The sequence below is a fragment of the Condylostylus longicornis genome, unplaced genomic scaffold (genome assembly GCF_029603195.1).
Source record: "Condylostylus longicornis isolate FDR11 unplaced genomic scaffold, ASM2960319v2 ptg000014l, whole genome shotgun sequence".
NCBI classification, from domain to species: Eukaryota; Metazoa; Arthropoda; class Insecta; order Diptera; family Dolichopodidae; genus Condylostylus; species Condylostylus longicornis.
Genome location: NW_026577983.1, coordinates 594,771 through 622,276, shown reverse-complemented (window position 1 = coordinate 622,276; position 27,506 = coordinate 594,771). Strand labels below are relative to the sequence as shown.

Here is a 27,506-nt window from a genome sequence, read left to right as displayed (position 1 = left end):
AAGTTACTGAGAATAATATGCATATAAGCACCTACATGACATATAAAGCAGACGCCATCAATGAAAATTATACCTGAATGATTACATTAATAATAAAGAATGAAGTGGGAGGGGGTGAGGGAAATTTTTTTTTTTATTATAAAGATGAGAATATTTTATAAATATTCCAAAAGAAAGAGAGAGAATAATGGACAAAGAAGTTTTATATTTAAAAAGAAAAAAAAAAGTTGAAAAAAAATAAAGGATGTTTTTTTCTTCTTTTTTGAAATGGGTCCAAAATTTTCCTTTTATTGCTTTCCATGTCAATAGTTTGTATGTAAGTTTGCATATATGGAACTAATACCGTATGAAAATGCACATTTTGTTTTTGAAATTCATTTACATTCACATACAATATGAGTTATAAATATAAGTAGGCTTATCAGGATATCGAATATAATATAAAAGTAAAAAAGTTGAAAATTACTTATTTGTAAAAAAGGATTACATTAAATGTTAGGCTATACATGAAATTTTACTTTTGTTTTGCTTTTATTTTTATTCAAATACTATACAGATTTACATACCAATAATGTTTGTATATTGTATGTATTTAAATATGATGAAAAGATTGAAAACAAAAATTTGTTAAAATTGAAATTGAATTGATTTGCAATAATCTAATTATATATAGTTTCTGTACATATATAAATGAACAGAACAGAGTTCACATAATTTTTTTAACAAATTTGTTTCACGTCCTTCTTAACAATTTTCATTATTAATAATAAAACAGGCGTATTTTCTCTCAACTTTTTAAAGAGGCAAAATTGCATAAGTGTTTTTTTCCTTCTTTTCAGTTTTGCACTATTTTTAAGTTAGGACTCAAACCTTTTCCTGATTTATTTTTATGCAGATTTTGCTGAGATATTTTTAAGGACTTTGTAGAAATTTTTTTAAGACTGTATATTTTGCTTTATGTAAATTTTTTTTTGGAAAATCGCTAAAAATTATATTTCACGCTAAAAAGCAAATTAAATTTTAATACGAACTTATGTATTATGAATTCTATGAAATATTTGATTGGAAAAAAGTTTGCATATCATTAGGCGAAATTTTTTCAATAAAGAATTTTTTATAATAATTTCATTTTTAGTTAGTCAGAGTAAGCCATCGTTTAAAAGTTTTAACAATTTTTTTAAAATTAAAAATTAAATTAGCTATGTACTTTTTATGATGCTTTTAAAATTCTGTATAAAATGTTGTCTAAATTTTGTTGTATTGAGTAATTATGTGTGTATGTGAGCATAAACTATAAAATTTTCAATAAAAAGTGCAAAAAAATCTCAAATCAATAATAGTTTTGTATATTTCAAGCGCCTGCAGTTACAGTTGTTTCACAAGAAAAATTGAGGAATTCTTTTTCTTTAAAAATTGTTTTTCAGGTTCTATAAATTTCTGATATTCTTTGAAAATTATAAAAAAAAATTGTTTAAATCTTATTCGATTCGATTTAGCAATCTTTTCTTTTCTCTTTTTTTCCGGAATAGCGAAAATATACTGGTACGACGAAAAGGGATTTATTATCTCACCTTGCTAAATCTTTTCTTAATGTGACTGATAAGTTTCAATTAATTGTGAAAAATTTATAACACTTCTTTAACAATGATGACAATAATTCGAGCATGTGCAAAAAGTTTTTGTGAAATTTTAAATGAAAAGGTAAGATAAATTAGAGTTGGTCTAGAGAATAATGGGGTGTTGTTTGTAAATTTATTTATAAAAGTGTGAGTATATTACTCGATTTAAAAAAAATATTTGAAATAATAAAAAAAATTAGAAAGTTTTTCGGAATATCCATCTGCTCATAATTACAAGTTAGGAAATTTTACAATTTAATTGATTTTAAAACAAATCGACACTTTTATCAATTACTAAAAGACGGCAAAGTTTTCATTCACAATATTAAAAAATCCAAAAAATTAGGTAGTAAATTTAATTTTTGATGAATTTTTTAAGAATCAGCATAACCAATTTCTCATTCACTTTTTGTTGAAAAAATACAATTAAATTGTAACACATATTTTGTGGGTTAAACCCATGCCTAAATTCAAAGGGAAAAATATTTATTTTTAACCGGTAATTTATTTTGAAAATAGAAACTTTAACAAAATTCTGATTAATACCTAAATTTTATTTTATATGCTTGAATTTTCATATTGTTTTTCATAATTGACGTTCTTTCATTTAAACGAAATTAATAAATTGTGAATAAACTCACAATGGTCTACATAATTATCGGCAAATAAATGCATAGTAGAGGAACTACTCAAATTAAACTTTTCATTTTTATTTTTTAATGACGAATTTGCAAAAGACGTAGAACAAGTTTTTTATTAAATTAAGGCAGACGTCTAATAACTGACATATCCTTGCTACAATATTGGATTTTCACATGAATGTATATGACCTATGAATTGATAAATATTTATTACAGACTATATAGATAGCAAATACTTTCTCATATTGTATATAGATAATTATAATTATACTCTTTTCGTGTATATGAAATGAGTATACTCTTGTTACAGGTGAAATAAATTTTCTTCTAATTTTTATCACACATAAAAATAAACTTTTAAATTTTTTCTTTGGTTTTTTTTTCTCTCTTTCTTTTATTTGATTTATGAAACATTAAAATATAATACGATATACATTATACTTTTTAAAAAATCCCTGGGGCTTTTGTTAATACCTTTATAATATTTATTAATTCACAAACTTGTATAAGTACGATTTGATATTGTATTCTAAGAAATAAACACACGTACATACACGTATATACCTTGTATTAACTTTTAAATAAATAACAAATACCATTACATTTTATATTTGAAAGAAATTTTATTGTCATCATCAGCATTCAATAAACCATTATAAAAAATGAGAGAAGAATTCATAAGGATTTAACAACGAAATGTGTGAATTTATTTTGATTATAAAAATGTGTGCTGTGTAACAATTACATAACTTTCACATTATCTTTCTCTCAAATGTTTGTAAATGACACATGTGTTATTTGTCAAACTTTATTTTTATACTTTTTTAATTTTTTTTTGTTGTACTTTGCGAATTTTTGAGATCTTGATGATTTAGGAAAAACAACATTCTTGAAAAAAAAAAATGAGAGTAAAAATATGCCAAAAAATGAAAAACTTTTTTTGTTTATTTTGTTTTTTTCTTATTCTTTTTAAAGAAAAATATAATTTATAAATTCGCATTTAATATTTAGATGGTATTTATTTTCGTAAAATAATTTTATTATATTATTTTTGTGACTAAACTATACTATATATTCGTTCTCTTGTATAGGTATACGAAGAGCAAGTACAAAACTTCTCACAGGAGGCTAAAATAATAATGCAAAAAAGAAAGAAAAATGAGAGGAGAAATTGAAAAGAGAAAAAAAAAATCACGTTATTTTTTAGTTTTATAAGCAATCATCACCAGCTGGGCACAAGGTCACTTTCATAAATCTTCGTAACTTCAAAAACTTAAACGTGTTCATTTTTATACGTAATTTTCATAGTTAAGTGATTTAAATTAATATCAAGTAAACGCTGTTAAATAAAATCTCAAAAGGAGCATAAAATTTTTTTTCTGTTAATGTTTGTACAAAAATGTGTTTTAATTTTATTTTGAAAAACTTATGCGAATTTGGGTTTCTCTTTCTTTTTGTGTTTTATTTAATAATTCTTTTTTGGCATATTTCCAAAAAAATTTTGGAAGAAGTGTTTCTTTTAGTTTCACTCTGTCTGTCCGTGTGTTAAATTTTTCGCACAGAAATGAAATCTTGTAGAGGTAGGGTAAAAGTGCTCCCCGCCCAGCATATAAAAATCTATTGTATCCAAATAAAATCTTAGTAAAGACATAATTTTTCTAAAACCAAATTATTTCGTTTCCCTCTCTCTAATACATACTAACATAATTTCATTTTTACATACTAAGAAAAATAGATTTGAAAGTAGATTTTAACCCTATTATCAAAACAAAAACAATTTGTAACAAAGCTTACGAAAACAGAAGCAAACTGTAAATCATGCAAAAATCTAATTTTTTATACGTTCTTAAAAAAACTAGAAATTTTTGAATTTGCCTCGCAGCTTTTCTCTCACGCTGTAACCGGAATATGTCTAAAATTTTAAAAGCTCATAGTGTTAGATTACCCTACATTGCGTAAAAGTATTAAAAATTGTATTCGATCACCCTATATTGCGTAAAAGTTTATTTTTTATCCAAAATAATTGGAAATACAATTCAAAAAATTTTCCAAAAATTATTGTACGAGTAATAAAATTACCCCTAAATTTATGCAAAATTATGTGGTAATAAAAGAATTTTAATTTCTTAGCCTAAATTGTACCAATTATTGACATCCTTAAGCGATATTTATAAATAACTAAATAATAAAGAAAATGTCAATAATTTGAATTCAAAATCATTTTTTGTGAATAATAATTATAAATACGCGAAAAGGACAAACTGATAAGAACATTCAATAAAATTTCTTCATGGTAAACTTAAAATCAATGATTGGTCAAATAAACTGAATTTTCTATTGTTTAAGGTTATTTTAGCAAAGTTTTAAAAAAAATCGAAAAATTTGCTTTTGCTGAAATAATTTTTAAAAAGTTCTAATAATGTCTAATAGGTACTTGTAATGGAATTTCCCATTATAATAATTTAAAAATAATATTTGCAAAATCATTCCTTACAGTAGTTGAACATAAACCGTGGCTTAGAAAAATTTTTAGCTAATACTAGGTTTGATTATAACAATTTTATGCATAGAATTGAATAAAATAATAAAAATATTGCAAAGGACACTGCATTGTCTTTTTTTTTTATTTTTATTGAAATAAATGTAGAATTTTTGTAACCATATTTTTACATGAAGAAGCAAAAATTTTAAAAATTCAAAAAACATCTTTCTTAAATATTTTTTATTGGTTTGAGTAGAATTTTACATGTTTATACATGTTTCAAATGTTTGTTATTTCGAACGCAATACTTAAAAAAAATATAATGGAAAAAATTAGTATTATTGCAAAGGTCTTCCCCATTATTAAATTTCAATATATGTAATTCAATATAAACTTGTACAGTGCTTTTTATAACACAGCTAAGGTAACTGGTCAGATTATTAATTAAAAACGAATTTCTACTGCGTTTAACAATAAACACATTGAAGTTTTCTACTCCTAGAATTTTTCACTTTATTTTAAAATTGTATAGGCACAACACTACTTATTAAATTAAAACAGCTATTCCAACTTTTAGAAGTCAATTTCAAAATAACACAATCTGTATCAAAAAATAAATTAAATTTTGTGAAGCTCATGCAAAAATTCTAATAATTTTCATCAATATTAAAAAAATTTAAACAATTCAACCTTAAAATAGAAGAAATTCAAAAATCCTACAAAGAACCTGAAACACTGTTCAATTGTACATAATATTTGTATATGCACATTTAGAATTTTTGTATTTCGTTGGTGTTTCAGATCAGAATTTTATAGTCAAAAGTCACTGCAATAAAATAGAAACCATATATAAAACAAAAAGAACAAAATAATACAAAACCTTATAAAATAAAAAAGTCCTGTTCTATTCATGCATATGGTTTTGTGTACAATAGAACATAATATAACATAATAACATAATGTAAAATATATTTAAATATCCTTATGTGACTGTGGCATAAAATATTCTATGTACATATTTATACATATTGCAGTACAAAATGAATAGTTGATGTGATAAAATTTTCGTAAATAATATACCAACATTTTAGTTTTGGTCCCAAAGTTTCATAAAGTAAAGCACAAAACAAACTACCATCATCATATTGTATTAATGAATGAATTATCCTTATAAACATGTGAGTGGAAAAGAAAACAACAACATATAGTTCCAATGACAATGTTTATGAGCGTTCTGGAATTTGTGTTGTAAATAAAAAACAAAATATAAAAAAGGCTAGGGAAGATTTATTTCAGAGATAGAAATTCTATATACTATATAGATGATTGATAGAATAATTTCTGTTGTATAGTTGAATAAAAGGTTTTTGGGATTAATTATTCATTATGTCAAGGACATGCACATTATATTGAAATTTGTTAAACAAATTATTTAAAGAAAAGTGTTGATTGATTACTTGACTATCATGTTTTGAAAAAAACATTTTGAACAACCTTTGCGGAACACAACAATTTTTTCATTAAAATTTTTGAGAAATCTTTTTGAATTTCAAAGTTAAATGAGAAAAAAGAATATAAAATTTGTTTGATAATTTGTTGATCGAGTATTTTCAGTAATTCAATTTTAGACATTTTTGATAACTATGCATTAGCAGCCAACAAATTTAATATTAAATAAAAATAAAATATTGTGGCATACGTGAAAGTGAAACACAATAGTTTACTCATTTGAATAAGAAAAACGTTTGCGCCATATAAATTATATGACTCTTTTGGCAGAGCACTAATTTTATCTAATTACGTTCGTTGCATTAAAAAGATAAGCGTAAAAATAAATATTTTTACATTTATTCAACCTACATCTTCAATTAGGGAAATATGCAACAATAGGAGAACAAATTCAATTTCTTTTCCCTATAAAAGTTTAAATACTTTGAGATCCAAATATTTTGCAATACAGTTCCCAGTTTAGGCATTAATTTTTGAATTAAATTTAGAAATTATATAACTTAATCGTGTGGAACTGAATAATATTACGATATCCAGATTAATTTTAGCAGAGATATAAAACAAGCGAAAAGCTTTTTGACTATTACTATTACGTAAACTTACGCTTTATTGGCTTTCAACATTGGTTCCAAGTTAGTTCAGAAAATTTACTTTTATACGCATAAACTTTTAAATTTTCATGTAATACTTTACGCTCTTTACAATCTTACCCGCTGAGTGTTGCACTATAAATAACACTTTTCTTATATCCGCAGTAAATGCAACGTACAATATCAAGTGAATTAAAAACAAAAATTAAAAAATCTTGAATAAATCAGGTCTCGGGAATTAAACATTTTTACGGGCTAATTTAACATTTTTGCGTGTATAAAGAAAAAAAATTATCCAATTTCCTTGAAATTTAGTATTTGAGTTCGAGGTGTTAAAGCAATGAATCTATAATTTTTTTAGGTAGACCAAGCCTTGAAAACTGAACTAGGTCCGGATTTCAAAATTTGTACCACATCGCCGGAACTAATTCATTGAATTTCTTGAAATGTACCATTTGAGTTCTGATTGTTAACTAGACAATATAAAATGCTGTTGGTTGCGTGTTCATCACATCAGATTTTTTTTAAAAATTGTTTTATTTTGTCTGATTTTAACAAAATGAAAAAGGCAGTTGAATATTCAAATTTATTTCGAATTCAGAAATTTGATTTGAGTAAACCGAGTTTAGTATTTTTAAAATATTGCATGTACATCTACAATTCCGACTCCATATTGCAGCTTACTAACACAATCAAAAATATAAAATTTATTTTCATACAGAACAAATAATTTTCATAGCATTTTTGATTGCACTTACAATAACAATTTTTTTGTCATCATTTTCATCGTCCATGAATTTACCGCAATCTCATATATATGTATATATATGTATATACATATATATCTCGCATTATTTTGTGTGCTTAAATTAAATACATAAATTAATATAAAAATTTACATTTACGAATTATGTTGAATAAATGTGCTAGCAATCAAAATTTTACATCCTTTTCCTTATTTACAACTTGCGACAGAAAAAAGGTTTTCATTGCACACCAAATTCATGCTTAACATATTTTAAATATTAGAACGCAACATTATGTATATTAAGGGCAAATTTATTTTGTATGACATCATTACGACATGCTTGTTACAAGTTTGTTCTATTTTTGTTTAAATTTTTGTGAAACTTACTGCCACAATATAATTTTGCAGTTGTAGTAAAAACAATTTGTGGATTAGTAAATTAAAATCAATATGTTTTAATGCACAAGAGTGTTAAAGTTTTGGATTATTTTGACAATCCCTTAGTGCAAGTCGTAAATAAAGAAATGATTTATTGGGGAGCTTAATTCTCCCATAACCCAATAAAAATAAAATGAAATATAAGAATCGATTTTAATGAATTATCCAACGATAATTTCTACATTTTCAATAACAGAAAAAAAATTTGAAAACCTTCTTTATTTTGATCTTTAGGAATTACTTTGCATTCTTTTGAATTCACCTACTATGTTATTGTTTGTTAAAATTCCGGTTTTTCATACTTCTAGGGAATAAAAACAAATTTTTTTTTATTAAAACTTTATTTTGAATAATTTTTAATAAAAAAATTTGTAAAACTAAATGGCATTTAGTAAAATAGTAAAATAAGATAGAAAAAAAATTAATCCATTAAAATGAAAATTTAATTTTGCTGTGCTTTGCTGTTACTATTTGCACTTTGCTAACAGATTTCATTTTAGAATAAGCAACGGATTCTAATTTCATTTAGAAGAACCATTAATTACTCTACTTAGGAAAATTATGTTCAATATGTTTAAGTATTAAAACTTGGTTCCAATTCATTTTCTTTACAAACAACCTAAACTAAACATAATTTCAATTAAAATTCTGGAAACTTTCATTATAATTTCAAATTATATTGCATTGCAAGCCCATAAAAAGTAACTGAATAGATGTTCATTTCAAATACGAATGTAAATCTTTTAAAGCTGATAAAAATATTCTGTCATCTTTGTTATTTTACTCCACATACAATTTAAATATAATATAAAAGAATTGTGGAAAACTAAAGTTTTTTAATAAATTTTGTCTTCATTACTTTATTTACTATTCATACTATATATACCATTAAAATATACAAGTATAACACATATATAAGTTTATACGTTTACGTTTTAAAGTAATTCATGTTAAAAATAATTAAAGTTGACTGGGTCAAACATTATTTTTGATGCGCTTTCATTTATATTGAATAAATTTTTAAATTTTAAATACAAACAAAAAGGAAAGTAAACAGGATATCTAGGCTATAAATTCAAAATTGTACTTGTCCTGTTATACATTTTATTCACAAAAATGTATGTATATTTTATCGTATATCTCTTATTCTTCAAATACTCTATTGCATTGTATGCTATAAAGAAGAACATATGTGTATATAGAGTTACATACTGATAGGAGAATTAAATCTACTATACGTTCAGTTCATGTTTTATAACGCGATTTAATGATAATGTTTTGTTCCTTTATATTAGATGACAATTTTAATTAAAATTCATTATGTTCGTTTTCCCTTTTAATACATTTTTTTTTTTTCATTTTTACAGTTTTTGTTCTTAATTTTTTATAATCCTTTTATTTTTTCTATTTAGAAGTTATAAGAGCTCAGATTCTCATCAGAATGTAGAAACAAAAAGTAATTTCTTTTTATATATATGAATGCGAGAACCTATACAAGAATATCATATTTCTAGTTAAAATGAACGATAAAAAAATAAGATTGCCAACTTAACAAGTACATAAAGTTTTTAATTTGAAACGAATGAGAAAAATTTCAATAAGAAAATTATGACCATAGAATATTAATAAGAATTTATGAAAAATCAAGTGGTAACACGGTTTTCAAATTTAGTTTATTTTTAGGAATGAAAACATGCTCATTGATTTTAACTTGTCCGTTCCTTTGTGTAACAATAAATGTAATATAGGTAGTCTTAATATGTCTTAATTAAAATAATTAGCAATATAATTTAAGCCTTATATTTGTTTTTTCGAAAATGATTACTCTAAGATTTCTCCTAAATTTATGCAAAATTATATAGCAATGAATAAGTGAATTATTTCAATACATGTTTCACCGTTTTCATTACTCCGATAAAAAACTTGTTATATACATAAGCACATATGTATGTGTTTTAACATATATGTATTAAACAATACAATTAATTTAAGAATTCTATTTCTTGCTTTAAACTATTTAAAGATTAAATGGTCTATTTTGTTTTGTTCGATTACATTTTTATTGTTCATATTACACCTGTTACTGATAATGCGTTTGAATACGGATGTTATTTATCCAAACTTTCTTTTTTAAATTTTCAACTTCCTTGGTTTCAAAAACCTTTTCTTAAAATTTCATATAAAAATAATTAACATCTGCCAACTCTAATTCAAGTTCCATAATTGTATAAACATTCTATAAAATATGTCTGACATTCTTTATTAATTCTTTAGCAGCTTATTAAAGCTTACTGCTTTTCATATAGTTTCAATGCTCATATTTAAATACCCATGGTACCTATGTACATGCTCTAGAATCTTTGTATTATGCAGTGCATAAAATAATAATTCTGTTATTTATTCTTTATAGTTATTTAACTTAAAGTTCCATATTTTCTCCATCAATTATATTCAATTTTTTCTCTTTTCTTTTCTTTATTTATGTGTCAAAGCTTACGCGTATTAAAAATATTAAGGTAAGTTAAAGAATAAAATGTATGTTAAGTCACAACATAGTAAATAACTATATGTATGTATGTATATGCGCTCACGTACCGGTGCTATTTTAAATGGAATGAAACCTCATCAATAATTAATAAAAAATAATAAAAAGAAGAACTGAAATCAAAGACGATAAAAAAGTAAATATTTTATATACGAGAATAAAAGTTACGATAATGGCAACCAAGCATGTTTATGTCAAAATATTAATTATTTTTTGTTTTTTGATTTTTTTAAAAATTGTAGTACTAGCGTTATTGTTTTTCATATTTCTATATAAAATGAAACACTCCAATTTAATTGACATACAACAATCAGAAGTTTTATCAGAAGCCTTTCACTTTAAAAATAAAAGATGAAATGATGTTGTGTGACGTGTTTTTAAATTGTGAACTTGGAACAGAGAGGTAAAATTTATTAAAAAAATTATGCATAATGTGCCCATTGAATTCTTACATAAGGTTGTACGCAACTGGTGTTAAAGCTTTTTCGGAGTGATTCCTTTGAGTTTTTTGGAAAAAAAATTTTTGTCTTGGGGAGTTCGTGGAGTTGAGAAGGTTAAAAAAATTCTGTATGACAAATATCTATAACTAGGTTGGAAGTTTTCGAAGTTAATGCAATGTAATATTCGGAACTTTTTTTTGTCATTTAATAGATCTAAATAAAGAAAATGCCATTATTGTTATGCATTTTCCAGTAATTTTCAGAAGAAAAATTAAAAATGTTCCAAAGAACTTTTGGTCATACAATTTGGCCATACATAATTTTTATGCTGGAGGTATCGTGAGATCGTAATGTCCGAAATGGAGAGAATTATGGGTACTTTGTATTATAGTTTTGAATTAAGAAATTAAAAATTCAATAAGTTTTGGGGAGAACCGATTGTGTCATAAATAACATGTTCGTCACAAACAAAAATCGTTTATTTTAAATTGGAAATGAGAAAACTTTCTTCCATTTCTATTCATATTTTCTAAAAGTTGTATCAAAGAGTATATGACGTGAAAAGATATTAGTTAAAAACAAAATCAATATATTTGCTATAAGTTCTTAAATTGATGAACTATAGTTAATTTTAAAATTTCATAAAATAATAAATTTTAATTTTTCAAATCAATGAACATTAATTAAAATTTTGAATATGCTTTTGTAAGTATGTATTTATGTATGTTTATGTATATGGTATCTTATATATATATTTCATAAATCTATATTTCAATTCACTCAAATGAAAAATAATTCCAATAAAATACAATGAAGATATTCTAGATAGTATTGATTTTGAAAATGTATCTAGTGGAGGTTATTAATGAAACCAGCTAGTTATAAATTTTTTAAACTATAGATGATAATTTAGGTATTTTACGACGTGGTTTCACTTGATGGAATATCCGAAAGATGGAAATTATTGTACTTAAAATATGTGTAACATTTAAGAATTGCGGTGGGGTTTTATTAATTTTAATTAAGGATTAAATTTAGGTTGTCTGAAATGTTTTTCATATTTGATTTTTCTGTGATAGAAAAAGCACTTCAAAGTTTTTGATAAAGCAAGCTAGTAAAGCAAGAGACAATGTTTTTCTCTTAAAAATTAACATTTCCTAAAAATAAATGAATTATAAAATCAAATGGATATTCAAAAATTCTTTAAAAATATATAAAATTCTTATTACTTTAAAATAAATTCTGTAAACGCACTGCTGTATTATAAATTACAAAGATTAAACAAATAAATAAGTGATAGATGAAACCCTATGCCAAAATAAAAATTCTTTACAAGTTTTCTTGAAAATCTATATAAAAACTTTTGATCTATCGTATTTCCTGCCAGTTATGCATCTTGATTTCTTTGAAATTTCCAAATAGGTAACCGCCCCTTTTTTTTTAATAAAAAAATATTAAAAAGCTCAAATTTCGATACAAAAGGAAATGAAGAGTGTATTCAAAATTCCCAAATTTTCAATTATGTATACGTATTTACATATACAAGCCCTTCTAATCAACCATATTCGTCTTTAATTTAAAATTTTTACCCTCTTTATTTTCAAGAAAAAACTTAATATAAATTTGATTGTAATTTTCTCAAAATGTAATCAAAAACGTGATTACAAAAGTAATTTTCATTTCAGTAAAATAATCTAGAGAATAATTAAATCGAAGATTAAAAATTTTTTCTCAAAGGACTTTTGTTATAGCTTTTGTGTATTTTTAAAGTTTCTAAATTAGTTTTGTACGAATAAAAAAATTTTGATTTAATTTATTTTAATTAATTGTACTCTAGTTTATTCTTATATGTGCTTCTCCAAGAATAAGTGCATTTAGAACAATAAAAAAATTGTATTTTTTGGTAATCTTAAAATTAAAATAGCTTACACACTAAAATGAACTTCTGATAGCATTCCTTACTACCTTGCTTAAGTTATCAATATGATTGAGGTTAAATTCCGGATTGAAACTCAAAAGGCAAAAATGAAATGCTAATCAAAATTTTATTTTTGATATGGTGTCTTCATTGTGAAATTTCATGTGAATATAAAAAACCAAAAAAAAAAACAAAGATTTCTGCACTTCATTTTTTATAATTTTATTTTGATAATTTGAAAAAATAATAACTGTTATAATGGAGAATAAATTTAAATGAAAAATTTTTGTTCATTGTAATTTAGCAGACGTTATTAATTCATTCGCAGAGTGAATAACACAAAGAGAGAGATGGAAACAAAATTTTAATATTCGAATGACTTCTTCTTGTACAACCTGAGAGCTTTCAACTTTCTCCCATTCTTTTTCTATTTCTTCTACGTTTTTATGTTAAATAATATTTTGTAATTTTTATTTTGTAAACATATACAAAAAATAGAGCAATGAATAAAAGATGAATAATTTAGAAAAAACCATGTTAGAAACTTGCATTGCAATGAGATTTAAATTTAATATTTTAACAAGCTTTTCTTGAGTTTGTAGAATTTTGTTTTTTTTTCTTATAATAAATATAATAATAATAAATTTTAACTTGGATAATTAAAAAGGAAAACATTTTATAATAAAATTTTAGTTGCAAAAATTAAATTTAATTGATAAAATTAAAAAAGAAAACATTTTGTTGCAACTAATATTATGAAACCATATTTTAAAATTATTAAATCATTTATTGCTGCTCCACAATGAAATTTCTAAGATCAAATTCCAAAAGTTTTTTTCCAACATAAGTTCGTATATTATCTTGTAGAAAGTAAAATGTTATTGAAAGTAAATTAGCAGCTCTAATGCATTCTATTACATTCTAATCCGAATGTGCCGTTTTGCTGCCATTACTCCATGATCAACAGGCCATCATTGAGCGCTCGATTATAGTCGGCTTATCTAAGCCACTCTGTTCTTTTGAGGAATCTATCTAAATCCCCGATGCGAAATTTCGGTATTTCGTTCACCCCCGTCACTTAAGCTCTGGCCCAACTGACCAGTCTGGCCCCGCCCGAAGACGGATACTCACAGAGATAGTGCAAAATGGTCTCCTTCTTGTCCATTTCCCGGCAGCTGCGACACGATGTGTTGAGGAGCAATTCCAGCCCAGATGCATGCTCACCCAACGGCCAGTGTTCTTAGTAGACTGCCGTCAGGGAGGCAGTGACCCTGCGAGACATCACCAGGAGCCCATCTGATTTTTCATGGTCGTATTTTGGCCACATCTTTCTTGTCGTCGCGCATGTAACAAAAACCCGCTCCGCCACGGAAATATCCATGGCTGAGTCATGCCGCTATATTATGGTAGTCCAGGACCCAAAAGAGTGTACGACTATGATGAGGGCACATCCCCGCCAGGTCACGGCAGCATTGGCCCATCAGGTTTAAGCCTACCTTTGGCGACTTTAGAGTCAGAATCGTGGTCTGGTTGTCCTTCAATATTGTGACATTACAGACCCTATCCCGGAGACCCCCCAAGATCTAGCATGCTTTCAATATGGCAAAAACTTCCACCTGAAAGGTACACGACCCGTGAAGAAGCCATTAGGAAGCTTTATTTAGTTGTATTAATGTGTATGGCTGTATTTAGTTAGTTGCCACACGAACACTATTTAAATCGAGTCAGAGAAAAACAACCCTTCAAATGACTGCCATACAACTGCAAATTAATTTGCTCCTATTTCGGAAACGGTTAAATTGTTCAACAGCATTATAATTGAATTTGGCTGTGGTAGTATAAGAAGTAACATTTTATAAATTAACATTTTATATAGCCATACAACTTCTCTCTTCTGCCTGAAGGCGTACGAGTATCAAAAAGTAGACAGGACCAATAGGTTTTTCTTCTCAGTTTGGTGTAGATTTTTTATTTATTTTTTATACTTACATATACAATATTTGGATCCTAAAAATACAAGAGATACAAGATACAGAAGAAAAGATACAAGAGACTTTAAGCCCTGTAAAATTAGTTAAACTATCATTGTTTCGATTATTATAAACGCATTTTAAAATTCAAAATAATTATTTAAGAAATTTTTGAATTTTTGAATTTTTTTATACTTTAAACTAAAAGTTTTTATATAAATTCCATGTACAACATGTTTTAAATTAAGAACTAACCGCATAAATGCATTCATATATATGAAAAGCTGAACGAATATACTCTATAATTTACACACACATATATATTTTAATAAAATCGTTATTCGCATACATACATTATGCATGGGTAAACTTACAGGATATATAAGTTTGTTGCACTATAAAAAATATGTAGGTAGGTGGCTAAGAAATTTTGATTCAGGTTTATGTATTATAATAATAAGTATAAGTAGGTACAGCAGTATTATTTAATTCTATAGTTATGGTACACTACAATGGATGTCAATCTGTATTAAGTAAACTGGAAACAAAAATTCGGTGGGTAGAAAATGCATTTTACCGCAAAAATCCATAAAGTATGAATTAAAGGTATGAACGTGCAAGTACCGTAACGTAATGAAAAAAATAATTAATTTAATGAATAAAAAATTAGATTTTTCGAGTATTTCGTCAATATTTTCATGGAAAATTTTTTTTCCATTTTTTATAAGAATCGCTTGTTTTCTCTTCGTTTTGTTAAATAATTGTGAATTGCAAAAAAAAAAAATTTATAATAATAACATGACGCTTTGAACTCAAATAAAATAAGGGTTAAAATTCTTTAAAGAGGGTATTTAAAATCATAGTTGTCGTATGCGAAAAATTTTGTGATTTAAATTCCAGTTTTTAGTTTAAAATTTAATAAAAACTTGTTCAAATAGAGAAAACTTTATTCAATTGGGAATAATTAAAATTTTTTTCGTTCGTTTCTTCCATTCTTGATTTTAAGAAAATTTTTGGTTCACCGTCATTTGATCATTAAATCGAAATTCGTAGTTTTTAAATAATTGAAAAATAAATTTTTTCATTTCCGTATAGAAATTTTCATAATTAACCCCACAGGGCGATACAAAATACTCCTCGGGCCAAGAATGTAATCTTTCTGATAATTTTTATTTTTTTATTTCATTTCTGGAAAAAAAATTTCACTGTTTCTATAAATTTAACTATAGTTATGCAAATTTAATTTTAAAATTTTTACACAATCTCAGGTTAAGTTTGCATTAGTTTTACTTTTTTTTAGTACTCGTATACTCGTATTTAAATTCTGGTATGTGAATTTTTTAAAAGCATTTTAAGTTAAAAAGTTAATTGAACACCAATTTTATTAAGGTTGTCTAACGTTAAGAAGTGAAAATTTTATATAATTGAACGAATTTTAAAAAATTTTAAAAAATAATCAGCAAAAACTAAGGAATTTGATTTATTGGCGAATATTAGTTCGATTTATAGGGATTATAGACCATTGTTGAAATTTAACGTTTAACATAATTACTTAATTTTATAAAATTTTTGAAAATATAATAATAACCTAGCTCTGCTTTGATTGTTCATTGGAAAAATTACTACTACTCAAGCTGTCAAAACAATTTGTTGAAAAAGTAGTACTAAAGGATATTTTAGATCAGTCAACTGGCCAAAATATCATATAAAATCGCAGTTTTAAGTTGGTGAGAATATTCACTGAGAAAAATGATTGCAACTTTCGACAAATTTCGGAATTGATGACATCTAAGATATTTTAGTTTGAAGTGAGTACCTTTTTCTTAACAAAAGTATCCGGTACATATTTCGTTTCTTGCGAATTTAAAACAAATTTGTAAAAGCTTGTGGTCAAAAAAGCCTCACTTTCTAGATTCGTGTTATGAAAATGCAATGAAATTATATACATACATAAAATTTATTTGGGGAATCCTTATATTTGTTATCAGAGTTATTAAATTAATATAGACTTTTATAAATTCGGAAATATACGTTATTTATAATTCATAATATGATCATTACACCAAAAAAATATGAACAAATTAGATATTTGTTGACTTGCAATAAGAGAAATTTTTTTTTTTATTTACTTTTGTCTAGACAAAATCCAAATAGTTAACTTTCATTCATATCAAAATTTTATTTTTCATTTATTAGATTTTCTATTAATTGTCATCCAATTATTTTCTTTTTGTTCTGTCTAATAGTTGTACACCTAAACGATTTTCACTTTTTGTTTTCTTCCTTTCTCTCTTACAAACAAATAATCGTTAATAAATATTTAAAGGTCAATTGGACGTTATGTTCATGAAAATAACAAATTTTCTGCAAGGTTATTACATAATATATTAACATTGTTGTATATCAATTAGATTTATTAGTATATAATCCTCACATTAATGAGGAAGGGTCACAAGTAATAATCTAAAATCAATAAATTTCTTTTTCAACATATCGTGTTATATATTAAAAAGTAGGTATACCTTACGGGCTCTTTTAACTATTACTTCCTTCAATAAAATGGTATTCGATTTTATTTTGTACTGTGCTAATCTGCAAGTATATGCATGTAATTCTGTATACTATATGAAATTTTTTTATTTGTATCTGCATTTATTTATCCCTAAGAGGAAAACATTCACAATACGGGCAACATTGGAATAGTTTTGAAGTTAGAAAACTGGAATTAATAACACAAAAGAGTAATTAACTGAAAAAAATTAAACATGATAATAATAAAGTAGTTTAGGTACATTTGTAATCGGTTTATTCTTTGATTAAAAATTTCTTGCATAAATTAAGGCGAACTCAATTCTAATCTCATATTATGCTCGTTTACTTAAATTTTATAGTACTAACTTTGTATTTTACTCAAGAACAAAAATAGAACATTTTCTCATTTTACTTGTATATTCTATATAAAAGTTTAAATGTATTATACGTGTTATATTCTTGTTATACTTGTACAAATGAATGTTATTACATAATACAATAATTTAACCACATTATTTTCATTCAACAAAATTACAGTATTAATGATTTTTATTCGCATTAACTTAGAAACAGACTAACTAAAAAGTTATCTTTAAGGAGCCAAAAAAAAAAAAAAAAACAGAAAATACAAAAAGAAAAAAATAAAATATTAAAAATGAAAAGCTTTTTAGCCCAAAAATATTTCTGTCGATATTTTTTGATAGTCGTAACAGTAACTGCCTAAGTAGTAAGAAAAGAAAACGTGATCTGAATACAAAATTAACTTATACCTTAACAATATGTCAGTATTTTGTACATACAAACATATGAGTTAAATGTATGTACATATATCGAAAACCTGTATTAAGATTCTTTTATAAAGAAATTTAACATTTGAACTGAATCACTTGTATTACTAATTTAATAAGAAAAAAGGATTCTTAAGTAAAATTACTATTTAAGATTTTCTTAAAAAAATAAAAATGAATGTTTTAAGCATGTTAAGTACCCTTCTAAGTCATAATATACAGATACAAAAAATTATAAATAGTTTATTATAAGTTTGCCTAAATTAAAGATTATTTTACAAAAGGTTCTTATTTTATTGCATATGTTTGCATACAGGAATGCAATAATATGCGATTTAAAAAAATTACAGTATTAATTTGGTGAAGCGCTTTGTGAAACAACATTCGAATCATATTTTAGATATTTTCAATTTTAATTTTTAAGGACATTTAAATTTGGCAATATCACAGTTAAAAAATTTCATTTTAATTTCAACATTTGCCAACATTTTTCGCCATATACATATTTACAAAATGTCGAATTCCTTTATTTTGTAATAGAATGAAAACCATTGAGCAATTTTTCTTCAGTGTACTCCTAATTATATTGAATAACTTCGAATTTAAACGTTCCAATTTATATCGCATACAGCTGGCTAGTAAACATTCAAATCGTATAGGTTTTACTTATATTCCAAATGCAATATGTAAACACTTTATGTTAAGTTTTGTTCATTTTAGAATAATATTATTGTAAAATTAGGCATTAGAGGGCGTGAGTTATTTCTCTGAAAGTTTCCACCTAATTCTGAAAACTAATTTCAAAAATTAATATATAAAGCCGATAATAAGTAAAAATTTGCTTAAAACTCTTTTCCTAACTCTATTTTGTTCCCAATTTCTTTGTTTCAAATTATTGTGAATCGCATACGAAACACATATGCTTCATCATTCTAAAATAATTTCGACTAAATAAAAAATAAAATCTGATGTGGTCAGCACATAACCGACCGCATTGTGTATTGTCTAGTTAAATGAAAGTGTTACAGAATATTATAAAAATGAATGTTAAATACTTCTTTACAATTTTTAGGACATTAGTAAGCTTATAGTTAACATACTTAGAAACATGTAAATTTGGCTCTTAGTAGAGTTTCGCTTTGTGCTACCCGAATTCCCTGAAATGCTCGCCAGTTAGTTTCGGTAACAACCAGAACTCAAATATCAAATTTCAAAAAATTGTATCAATTTGTTCTGTGGATATGGTGAAAAATGTAAAATCGGCCCGCAAATCAGTTCTCGAGCCCTGATCTTTCCAAAAAAGTTATATGTTCATTGCTTTAATATGAGGAATTCATATATTAAATTTCAATGAAATCGGTTGATTATTTCTCGTTATATACACAAAAGTGTATGTTTGGCTCGTAGTAAACGTCTAGTTGCCGATGCCTGATCTTTCCAAAAAATTTACATGTTCATTGTTTTAATACGGGGAATTCATATATTAAATTTCAATGAAATCGGTTGATTATTTCTCTTTATATACACAAAAATGTATATTTGGCCCGTAGTAAACGCCCAGTTGCTGATGCCTGATTTCTTCCAAAAGTTAGGAATTTTTGCGTAAGATCGAGCAAAGCTTATGTATGAAATTTCAAGTAAATCGGTTGAATACTTTCTTCAAAATGGTGAAAAATGTAAAATCGGCCCGCAAATCCGTGTTCGAGCCCTGATCTTTCCAAAAAATTTATATGTTCATTGTTTTAATACGAGGAGTTCATATATTAAATTTCAATGAAATCGGTTGATTATTTCTATTTATATACACAAAAATGTGGTATTTGGCCCATAGTAAACGTCTAGTTGCCGATACCTGATTTCTTCCAAAACATACGAATTTTCGCGGACGGGCGAGCTGAGCTTATATATAAAATTTCAAGTAAATCGGTTGAATATTTTCTTCAAAATGTTCAAAAATGTAAAACAGGCCCGCTAAAAAGTGCATTTCCCGAGGCCTGATATATACCAAAAGTTGATCGATCCGTGCCATGGTGGAAACAAACTTACATATAAAATTTCATCAAAATCGGTTCAGCCGAACTTGAGATACACGCGTGCACACACAGACCGACAGACGGACAGACCGACAGACCGACAGACCGACAGACCGACAGGTTGCTAAAAATAGTTTATTTACACTTCCCTACTATGGAGAAGTACGTTCCCACCGAAAACTCGATATGCAAAATTTGTTGCCATCACATAACCTACCTATTGTTTACACAATACGGTCGGTAAAAATGCTAGAAAAACAGAAAAAATCCAATAAAAATTGATTACTCTAAAAATAGTTATTGACTCTATCTTCATATTTTATCAAAATTAAGATATTAAAATCTTTATGATAACAATCACGTCTTTGTACATCAAAATTTTCAGAAGAGAAATTAAAAATTTTCAAAGTGAAAACGTCATTTAATTGGAATTTTCTAGTATAAAGTTACAATTATTTATTTATATATATTTTATATTTCTTTTGAAATTCTTTGCAGTATTTCGAACGATTTTTAAGAAATAACATTTCTCTTACGAAAAAATTATTTAATTAAAATAATGAAATTCTATATTGTTACGATTGTGATTCTATTTGCTGTAATGGCTAATATGAAAGAATCAAAAAATTATAAAATGTCTTGGATTGGTTTTGGTAAAAGAGCAGAAGGTGATGAATTAATTGTTGTTGATTATCGTGAAACTGATTCATTTAAGGAATTATCATATATAACACATTTTGATTATGAGGATTTTTATTTCACTTTTGCTAACTTATCTCTATCAGACGTAAGTACATATATTTTTATAAATAATTTAGATAATTGGATTTTGTACACGTAGGTGGTTTTTATTTTCTTTAACCAAAGAAATACGTAATGTACGTGTTAAATTTGTTCTTATATTGAATTTGTTCAACTTTATTAAAAATTATGATAGAAAATTTCATGAAAATTTTATTCGAAATTTAAAAAATTAATTTAAAATTTGGAAATTCTCATTAAATTTTTCTTAATTGATTTTTAAATATCAAATAAAAGATTTATTTTTGTCAGCTTAAAATAGAAACCATATTAAAAATTTTAATAATTAAAATTATCAAGGGAATATTCGTTTGAATTTAAATCCAATTTGATTGCAATTTAAATATTGAATGAAATTGAAAATTGATTGATTTGAAAACAAATTAGAAATTTTAATTGATTTTGTGATTTTTTCTAATTTAAAATTTTATGTTTATTTTATGCAATCATATTTTAATTCCATTTCACTTTATTGACAATCAAATAATTAATTAACTATTAAAAATCACCATTTTATTTTAAAATTTTATCTATAGGGAATGTAATTACATATTTTATTTTAAATTTTGTATTTATTTTAAATAAATGCAAACAACAAAACTCATATTCGAAAATTGTACAATTCAAATTTAATAAACAATTACAGTAGAATTCAGATAATTGGATATCGAAAGCAGCACATTTCTTGTATATCAAAATGATCAATTATATAGAATTAAGTTCAACCTTATGAGTTGATACAATTTTTCATGTTGCAGCTAATGTTCAAAGCTTAATTAATTTCGGGATACTACTGTTCAAGACTTTTAGATTTTGATTTTGCATTTTTTGTGATTTTGTTGCAACTTCGTTGATATGTAAGACAGATGAACTTTGAAATAATTGGTTCGATTCCAAAGCCGGAATGCCATGACTTCTAAGTCAAAATCTTTTTTCAACTTTGAAATATTCCTAATAAACTGTACTTTAATTTGATAAATCAAGCATATTTATATTAATTTTCAAATTATAGGAAAGTTATTGGATTGGAGGTAGTGCAAAATAAATTGGTGCTATTTTGTCTCTCCAAAAGAGTTTATTTCCTTTGTTATGCAAATATTTAAATTGCGAACTATGTTTCTTTGAACAATAGAAAATATTAAAAGCCGGGCACTTATCCAGTGTTGCATCCATAACTTAACTTAAATAAACAATGTTTTAATTGGGCGTCTTGATAAATAATTTTTTTAACTTATCTATATACTCGTATAGTGGTACAATATCCAATGGAAATTCCTTTTATTCCAATCCATAAATTTTGAAATTGACATTCAGACGTGTGAACTCATTTTGTAAAATGAACAGTAACTCCGGTAATATTTTAATAAAAGCTTTATCTAGACTTCGAGATCCGTGCATAATATTATTAGATGAGATTAAAAAAATTATTAACTCGAAATAGTTAAAATTATCTGGATTCTAATATACACGCATATTATATTTTATATTTCTTTATATAAATGTTTATTCAATTTCAAAGTTAATTAAAATATTAAAATAAATTTTTAATAAATTATTTTTAGAATTTTAATAAAATCGTTCATAATTATGACGATAATGTATCAAAAACTCAAATTATCTTCTTAAATGTAACATCATCAAAAGTAAATATGACCATTTATGGACTGCCAGTAAAAAAGGATAATGAAACAAAAATTACAACAACAACAACAACAACTCCAGAAAAAATCGATGGTCGATCATTTGGACGTAAAAAATATGGTTCAAGAATATTTAAATCATGTGATTTAGAAAAAGTTTATTAAAAGATTAAAAAATTAAATATAAAATTCAATAAAGAATTTTTGAAATAAATATTTTTTGTTTAAGCATAAAAGAAATCGCTGCTGTCTTTTACTTAATTTATTTTTAAATTAATTAAAATTTATTTCATGATAAGAAGGAATATTGATTGCGATCTTGCAATATTAATTGAAACTCTATTAACATTAAGAAATCAGTTGATTTTCTAGAAAAATATTAAGGGATTAGGAAAAAATTATGGAATTTATAAAATATTTTTTGTTCTAGAAAAATTTAAGGTTTTCCTCCAGAAGCTTTTAACATGTTCATATGAATCGTAATTAGTCCCAAATTCCAAATAAGCGCTTTTTAAATGGTTCAGGACATGATTGTATAATTGATTTTTTAGTAAATAAAAATTTTAAATGATAAAACCTTACCTCTGGTATATCGTCAGGGACCTTTCCCATCCATGATAAAGATAATATTGAACAGTCGCATTTTGTGTTTACGTTCCGTTCAAAATGTAGATGCATATCACTTGAATTTTAAATTAAAATTTGAAATTTTTTTAAAAATTTACAATTTTCTTTCTTTTTTTAATATTAACTAAATTTAAATATCATTAATATTTAATAAAACTTTAATTAATTTGAAAATAAAAAATTTCTATAACAACAATTTAACTAAATTGACTAAGTAGTAATTAAAAAAATAACAAAAAAAAGTAAAAAAAATTTCAGAAATAGCGTAAGTAACGTTATAAAAGTTAAGATGAAAGTTAAACAAAAAGCCTTTCCTTAGCTTTTTGTTTGTTTGTTTTTTTTTTGTGAATTTTTAACGATTCAAAAATTTTTTCACTTCATTTTTCTTTGCTTGCAGTTTTTCTATGGTTTTTTTGTATTCACTTTTTCACTCAAAGTCAAGCATATTTAAAAGTTGTCCTTGGTTTTTAAACATACAAGTATTTTTCGTATCTGAAAAGAAAACAGAAAAGAGAAAAATTATTGTATAATTTTTACGTAACGATTTCTTGTTGATGTGCTTAAACAATTTTTTAATGGTAGCTAGTTGAGGGTAATCGAAGTTAATTCAGGTAAGCTCTTTTAAAAAGCTCTTCAACAAAATCGTATTACAGAAAAAATCACAAAAAGGAAATGTAAAAAAAAAACTTAAAATGAAACTGAAAGGAAAAACTTTCTCTTTTTCACTTCAATTTTCGTCATGCTGTAAGGAAATTTTTTTTTGAAATAGGCTTCAAATATTTAACTTATAGGTATTTGCCTTCAAAGTTATGAATAACAGTAAAAATGATACCAGTTGACTATTTCAACTCTATGATGCTCCTACGAAAGTCTTTTCAGTTATAATTACATCCTATAGGAGAATTCATTGAACAGCTATTGAATTGCTCCTTAAAACGATGACCCTTCTGTTCAATTTGATCGTGTACTTGCAATGGCTTTTAAAATACCGTCCAAACTGTTTTCAATTTTGTATTGTAATCGTCACCAATTTTTGTTGAGATGTATTATCCCTATTGTCAGATTCGTTATTGCCACATTTGAAAATTTTATGGCCTTTCATTTTCGGATAAATGGCCAAATTAGAATTTTATAACAGTTATTGTAATAATTTATGCAATAACAACCAAATTTTACTCATAAGCAGATTCCTTTTGGGAAATTTGAATACCATTACGATTTATGGTCTTAAAGATATGAATATATTCTTTTTGGGGTTGTGTATAACCCAGAATTTCGATTAAATCCAAATTGAATAGCTGTCACAGCTCTAAATATTTTATAAAAATTTGGTTAGCATTTCTCATTAGTTAAATTTTCAGTTATTTCTGAGATGGAGAGACATTTTTTCGAGAAAAAAATAAGCAGCTCCAAATAATTTGTGATTCTTACTAAATACAAGACATGATAATAAAATAATAATTTTAATGAGACATCATTTTTATTTTTGATCTCCTCTTATGACTTTTCAAACGCTATTGCTGTTTGAAATTTTGCTGTGAAATGTTTTACTTTATACAAAATATTTCTTTTTTGAAATAAATTTCAATTTTCCCAAAACGGGGTAAATACCAAAAATTTTCAGCAAAATTACCTAATACATAAAAAATTTAAAAATTTTCTATAATAAAACTTATTCTATGGTTATCCTGTTTTATCACTATAGGATTTATTTTTCCTTATTGTTTACTTTATTTCTTTCAGGATATCACAAATATTGATATTTCGCAAAAATTCGAAAACAAATATTTATTTTTAAAAACTTTTATTTTTTGTATTTTGCTTGTAATTTTATTGTTATTCAATACCATCTGTACATTTTCCCTATTGTAAAAATTACATTTTTTCCTTTTTGTATGAAAAGAGTAGTTTTGGTAGAGAGCGCGGTTTTTTTTAACGCCCATATTATTTTTTTTGTGATTTCATTTACCTTTGTTTTTAAGTGATATCATTGATAATCAATATCAATTTATTAATAAAATATTTATAAATAGTAACATGTGTGTGGGGTTTTTTTCTTTCTTTTTTTGAAATTGAAATTTGTTTATTTATATAAGAATTTTTGAATTAAATATGAAAAAAAAACAATTTAAATGCTACATCAACTGTATCGGGTTTGTTAAAGAGGTGAATATTTGCTTGATATAGAGACAATTGAAAAAATATAATTAATTAACAAATGTTTTGTTAAAAAACATGAAGTTTTTAATAATGTACAGGATATGGGCGTGAAAGTGGGCAAAATTGTTAAATATAAAATTGAAAGTTGTTATTTAATTTAATTTTAAAAATAATTTATGTTTTAGCCAAATTTTAATATTTTTTTTTTTTTTTTAAATATTTTATTGTAATCAATTCACGATCAATAGACATAGCCAATAAACTGAATTTAAATAATTTTTTATCTAGTTATAGACAAGCAATGACTTTAAAAATTATTCATAAACAATTTATTAATATCAATAAATTATAATTTATTGATAAAAATAAACAATTTTTAAATAAAAAGTATTGAGTTAGATATTATCGTAAAAATTGCATAAATTGCGACGGAAACAATAAAATATTAATTATCGAATATTTTAATGTAAAAAAATTTTCAAAAGATTGAAAAGGATTAGCAGCCTTTAAACTTAATTTAAAAAAAATGGAAGTCGCAGCTCTCATCGAAAATAATATAGCTGCGACCTCAAAATAGAAGATGACCTGAGAGTAATAGCAGCAATAACATAATCTCCTGTTCACTCTTTTCAAAATTTTTTTTCCATTTTCTTCTATTATTTTATATACAAAATCATCAAATGTTGTTGCCGTATTTTACGCTACATTATACTATTGACATAAATTGAAAATGACAATTATTTTTTTTTATCATTGTTTTAAGTAAAAGATTATAAGGAGCAATCCGTGAATGTCTTTTTAATTGTGCCTTTGATAAACGAAATTCAAATTTTTTATATAAATTTCTAAATTACTTAAATTATTTTAAAAATTAAATTCTTATTTTAATTTTTACAACGCGTTCCTACCGATAGTGCAATGTTATATAAACATGAGTGGACAGGCTAAACTCTATTGCTTCAAAATAACAAATTAATCATTATTGTGTTTTAAACTACATGTGAATTTAATACTGTTATTGTACCTCAAATCGAGGAAATGCTAAATTTTTATTACCATAATATGACATATTGATTAAGTTTCTTTGACAAATTTTGCCATATTCACAATACACAAGAAACGTCATAATAATTCTTTATAATTTTCTTAAATATAATTAAAATTACTTTTAAAATACGGGAGCTACATATATTGAATAAAAACCGCGTTACCTCTAAATTCATATATTTAAGGTTATTCATTCCTTTTGAAAAAAATTTAAATTATAATTCACTTTTGTCTTCACTTAGATAAATATTCATAATTTTTGGATTAAAAATGTATAAAGCGAGAGAAATTCAAGAAAAGATGTGCAATTTAAGTACCTGTAATGTCATTCACAATAATAATAAGACAATCATTCCGTGAGTAATTCAATTTGTAATGTGCTTTATAAATGTACTTTTAATATATTCAAAAAATGTGTTTTTTTTTATTTTTCAATTTAATTCTTACAATTTTCATTTTCAGCTCAATTAACATTTTGAACATAAATTCATTGTATAAATATTTTGAGCATTTAATTCATTAAAATATGAATTTGAATTGCTATTCGTTATGTATGTATATGTATGTGTATATGAGTGTTTATTGAAATGAAAATGTTTTATAAATAAATAATTATTATGTACAAAAATATATACAATGTGCACGTCCTTGCTATTCGTGTTTATTGTACGAGTGTGTGTGTGTATAATGTTTTCTTTTTTAAATTAAAAATAAACCAAAATTTCTTTTTTCTCATATAATTTTGTTTCTATTTGTTTTTTTATATGAAATGAATGACTAATAAATATTTTATTAAAAAAGATATTTTTGATTAGTCTTTCTGTTCGCTTTTATCCTTAATGGAATATTTTTATGCTTTTTTTCTAGTCCATAATTTTTTTTTTTGTTTTTTGTTTCATCTTATGGTTAAATGACCGTGAAATTTTTTAAAAATTTTGACTTTATTCCAATTCAATGTAAATATTATGCTCTGGCAAG

General features: G+C 24.9%; 1 long non-coding RNA gene across 1 annotated transcript in view; it reads right to left on the bottom strand.

Annotated features, from left to right (window-relative positions):
* The window catches only part of LOC129605790 (uncharacterized), a 123,145-nt gene that overhangs the window by 24,382 nt on the left and 71,257 nt on the right, over positions 1-27,506 (bottom strand). The window contains exon 2 of the long non-coding RNA XR_008696734.1: positions 23,277-23,813. This is a non-coding gene — a long non-coding RNA (uncharacterized LOC129605790). The remainder of the gene's footprint in view (positions 1-23,276; positions 23,814-27,506) is intronic.